We start from the raw sequence: 5,602 nt of genomic DNA, 5'->3' as shown, positions 1-5,602 counted from the left end.
CAGGGGGAGAAGAGAGAGGGAGACGTGGGAGCGAGCACCACTGCTATTGAGAACCGTGGTGCCATGGCAGCCGGAGCCAGGAATAACACCAGAGATATGGCTGCTTTGATGACCATAGGTAATCAATTAGCGACCATCACTGCGGGAACTAATATGGACAGTAGTTCTACTGCTAACACTACTCTGTGTGAGAGCAACACGACCGCCACCCGCTCCATTGTACGCGTTCTAGTGAGGGCGACAGTGAGACGCCACACCAGGGTGAGCTACATCCGTTTGGATGGTTCCCATGACGACGAGAGTGAAGGTGAGACTGCATCGCCGGGGACTGCAGCTCCTGAACTTCTTCTCCGCTCAGAAATGAGCTTTGTGATGTCATCTTCGGTTCTCCTCCCCTCCCCGAGTCACAACTATGGATAAGAGTAGTCTCCAACCTGTGAGTAATGATGTCATATTTGTACACACAAACACACACATGCACGAGCACACACAGACACACACAGATATATGCTCAAAACGTCTCCCTCCCTCTGGCTTTGAGAACACACCTCGGTGGGATGTGGAGAGACCCACCCTCTCCCAAAAGAGACCATCGTTTGGTCAATAGACTCCTTTGGCTCCCTGTCCTCTTTGGCTGTTGGCTTTTGAACTGGATTGGTGGACTGCTTCTTGGTGTTGGAGAGACTGCCCCCTCTTCTTCCCTTTTGTAAATCAGTTGATATGAAAAGCAATGCAGTCAGCTCTCTCATGCACTCTGTCTGCCTGATCACCTTTCACTGGGCAGTAAGGACAGTGCTATTTATTTGCCCACAGTGACCTCATGACACCATCAGACCCATCTAGCTCTACCCCAGGACCATCTACGTGATGTCATATTTTACTAGAAACCCTTTTAACCAATCAGATTGAACAGGAACCACTTCTCCTCCTCCCTGTTGGAGCTTGTCATGTCACCTCTGGTCCAACCAGAGCTCGAACACAGTTGAGTATCAAAGTATTTGAAACAACAAACTGAACTTTAAAAGAGAAATAACAATAAGAACAAAAAAGACATGTAGCAGATTTTCTTTTATGTCTGTCTTTTCTTTTCTTTCTTACTCAGACTTTTCTCCCATACCCCTTTTTTATTCTATCAATATATTTCTCTCACTGTGTTAGTGTTTTAATAAAGAGGAGGCTGGATGTGGCTAGTGTTGGAAGTGGGAATGATTCAATAGTAGTGCCAAATTTCCACTCAAGAGCTTTTAAGCAAGATTGGTTTTCAAGTAATTTCTTTCCATAGATAAAGCCCCATTTTTTCTTTCCACACGTGAACAACACATAATTCACCATCATGTAAGTGGATCAAGAGGATGATTGGTGCAATATCTGTAATTGGCACTAGATGGCTGCATAATATTCAAATAAGCGCTGGAGACAATTGTGCAAGAGGCTTCTGGTGAGTTGAATAATTGTAGCCACATGATGCAGAGCAAGGGGTGTGCAGCTATGAACTTTATTATTTTTATGAAAGTGGCCCGTCAGGATTTATCCAGAGGAAGTAAGCGGAATTAATACCAAGTGCAGTGTATTGTAAAAGCTCTCTTAGGATATTATTGTACTTCACTACTATGCTGTATCTTGGCAGAGTTTGTAGATGATGGATTATATGAAGCACAATTCTTCATTGTATTTTTCAGACATTTGTGCCACAGTTGTAACTGCACAATCTACAGGTAACATATTTTGCTGATATGTGGAAAACTATTCACTTGATGTTAACTCATGTTGCAATTATACAACACAATTCACTGTAACCAAGGTTAAAATAACAAAGTACACAGATACTTGTGCTGAGGAAATTATCTTGTACTTACTACTTGACTATTACCTTTTGGCACATAAAACTGAGCGATATACTGTGAATGTTCCCATTTGAGGTGCATATAATAGCTGAGACTTCACTGAAGGCAGTCAGTAATAAGTTCTGTTATCAAGATTATCAGATGACTGTTTGACTTTGAGCAATATTCCCACCTTCAATGTGACAAGGATGCAATGGCACATCTGTTTGCATCTGCGACATTGTAATTGTTTTTCCTCTAGTTTAAAATGAGATCATTTGTTTCAGCTGGAGTCAGCTGCTCAACATCTTCAATGATTTTCTTATAGGTAGGATAGGTTTCATATAATTTGGTCAGATGTGATTGTAATAAATGAGTTTAAGTCCACAGCACCTGGCTCGGGCTGACCAACATGAATACGAAATGCTATGTGTTCAAGAGAGAATAGTGAACTGTAGCATTGTACCTTCTGTACACTGTGCCAAAAGCCATCTACTGTGTGAACTGTGCCAATGTTGCCAACATTGCAATGCGTACACTCTCCATTTTCACAAGGTCAACATATCCACCTCATTTCTCACACTAAGACCAGCCACAGCCCAGCTCTTCTTCTATTGTAGTTGAATGTAGCTTTGACATGATGTAGCAAAAGAACACCTACTTTTAGACTTTGTAGCTTTTTGGATGCTGTTGATAATGGCTAGAAGGAGGGGAGGGGAGGGGGGGTTGACCTGCTATGTGAGGGACTGTGCGTTGTGTTTGTGCATGTCGTCACAGATCGAAGAGTTAGTCGACCTTCTCAATTCCCCTTTTAACTCCTTTGTCTTTCAATGAGGGCAGACTGTACCTTTTATCTGCACATGGATTGGTTTTTTTCTAGGTCTGCGTGGGGCAATTTTTAAAACAATCTGTCTTTGTTTTTAGAGAAATGCTTTTGTCTTTTCCCATCCTTTGGAAAGCCCCAGAATCATTGCATGTTTAGCTGAATGAAATCTCAAAGATTTGTCATGGGAGGGTTGTGTAGTTCAATTGTAGCAAATGCTTAGGACCCAGGGCAGCCACCTTTCAGTGAGGTAGTAAGCTCGCTCTACTCTGCACCCCAACAGTGGAAACCACGGCAACAGTTTGACTGCTTCCTGTGTAGTAGAACACTGTCATTTTCAACCAATCAACAGGGCTTAAACCTGGTATGTCATTGAGCATTTTTGATTTCTATTGAGGCGCTAATACTTAAGTCTGTGACTGCATGAACAGAAGTGACTCTTAAAAACCCTCTGGCTTATTTTGTTTTATTTATTTTATTTTATGCTGAGAAAAAAGAATATATTAAAATATACTATGTTTTTGAGAATGTACCATGTTATACTGTGATTTAACTGAGATATTTTATTGTATTCAATTATCATTTGAATTCTATCATTTATCTATAAAGAAATATATATGTACAAATAAATATATACATATATATACATACAGGTATATATATATATTAGTTAAGTTTGGTATATTTGGAGGAAGTGTTAGATGAAATAGTTTTAAATGTTTTAGCTTTGTAGCGATTCTAGACACTGAAATCATTTTTCGAATTTCGATTCCTCCTATATGACTGTGAAGACATTAGTGCCTGTGACAAAAAAGACAAGTAAAAGTCTAAACTCTCTATTCATCTGTATCTACTATAGCTATCAGTCTGTCACTCCTCTCGTACTACCTAACATTACTTTTTGACACTCACTGCTTTTACGCATCAGTATGTTTCTCTCACACAGTCTGCTGTCTCTTTTGCTTCATCCTGCTCTCCTCAGCACTTCTTTCTCCTGGTTTTCATTAACAAGCTATGAACATCCTCCACCGCTCCTATTTTAAAGTTTTATCATATGGTGATCACATCTCTTTGTTAATTAACCCATCCATTGACCTTTGCTTTTTTCCTTTGATCACTTCCTTTTTAAATCAGCTCATTCCTCTGTCTGTCTCTCACTTAGCAAAAAACAGAGACCAGTAGATACTGTGTTCTTGCTCCTTTTGACTGATTGTTGATGATGATGATCAATTAATTGATTGATGAAATAATTAATGAACAATGTTACTATTACTGATGTGACTGAAGTGTGTATCTGACGACCATGCCACTGTAGCAAGTCTGGGCTGTACCACACCACCAGCGGGCAAATGAGGCCACAGTTGCTATGGTGTTGCCATGGCATTTTCATGGCGTTGCCATGGTGTCCTCTGCACCGCCACCACCTGGTGCCTGCTGGGTAATATAGTATAATGTCCTTCACTTTCCCCAAAGCACTGGTCAAAGATCTGCTATGCTCCCCTTTGCTCAATCCTGACCTTAATCAGTGGGAGGTGAAATATTTAAAAGCTCACTTTGGAAGAGTGCTGAGGGGCAACATGGTTGTGACGCGTCTGCTGGCTATGCTGATCTAGACTGGACTGGTTTGGCTTGAAGTGGCTATGATTAAGTATTGATATCGTGTTGATCACCTAATCTTTAAATCATCAGTTTGTGCTCCCCTGCATGTTATCCCAAAAACTTCATATCACTGATGGCCTCAAACCAGCCAGGACAGAAGTGTGTTTCTGTGTCTATACTTGTGTATTTCTGTGTTTTTTGTTGAGAGGGTACATGCCATGTATGTGTATCGCATGTGCACTAATCATGTGTAAAAACCCACTGCAGCATGATTCTGTGGTGCTGTCCCTCGCTCTCCCTCTGTTTTCCATCTCCCGCTATTTCTGAAAAACATGCACACACTTTGCTGTGCATGCATATTTAACTCACAATGCGCACATCACTCAGCCAATGATCCTCATCCTCCTCTAGCCCTCACTAAGCTGCAATCTAAAGCATCGCCTCAAGTATTCTGATCATCCCACACAAGACATACGTGTGGCCTCACAAACACTCACACACAATGCACGCCACATACTCAGCTACTCTAGCTAATTTCTTGAATCTTCTTGAGTTTTTTGTGTAAAATTTGGTTCAGAGATTTGGTTGCCCAAGGAAGTTAAATACATTCACAACTGTCCTGCTTGTTCTGAGCTATCTGTCCCTTGGGTTTGATATATATAGTCCTGCACTCTGCTTTGCGCTGTCCTGTTCTGATCCATCAGTTCCTGTTTAGAGTAGTCAGGTTCAATTTGTTTTACTTTGCTGACTTGCTCCTCTTTTGATTTACCTTGTTGTCCTAATCTGCTTTGATTTATCAGATTTACTGTCTCATCAAATGGTATGCATTGAACAGTCCAGTCCAGCCTAGTGCAGTGTGCTCCAGGCTAGTCTAGTGCCTGAGTTTGTAAGAGATCCTGGTGCAGCTTCAAGCTCATCCCCTCTCTCTATTGGCCCGTTACCTGGGAAGCAATACGTGTGGTGCTCCAGAATTCAAACAGGGTCTTCATTGGCTGCATCTGCCATGAATTATATCAAGGAAATACAGGAGTGCCACACGTTGTACTCACCGGGTCTAGGGTCTGCATGTTGCACCACGAAAAGCTTATCCTACCACAGTGACAGGGCACATATACCCACGGAAACCAGTGTGTGTGTGTGTGTTTTCACCATTGTACAAGGCCCAGTTCTGCTCTAGTAACCTCGCCAACACTATAGGCCTACTTACGGGTTGCTAAGGCGGGTTGCTAGTAGGGTGATGTTGCTCCTAGCCCAGACTGGTCTGGTCTATGCCCTAATTTAAATGTGTTAGTTTATTTGACATTGTCTGTCTGGGGTGGGGCTGGAGGGTCAGTGCTGCACTTACTTCCTGAGAATT

The sequence above is a fragment of the Enoplosus armatus genome, chromosome 9, assembly GCF_043641665.1.
Source record: "Enoplosus armatus isolate fEnoArm2 chromosome 9, fEnoArm2.hap1, whole genome shotgun sequence".
NCBI lineage: Eukaryota > Metazoa > Chordata > Actinopteri > Centrarchiformes > Enoplosidae > Enoplosus > Enoplosus armatus.
The sequence above is the reverse complement of the archived record's forward strand: the minus strand, read 5'-3'. Positions refer to the sequence as shown.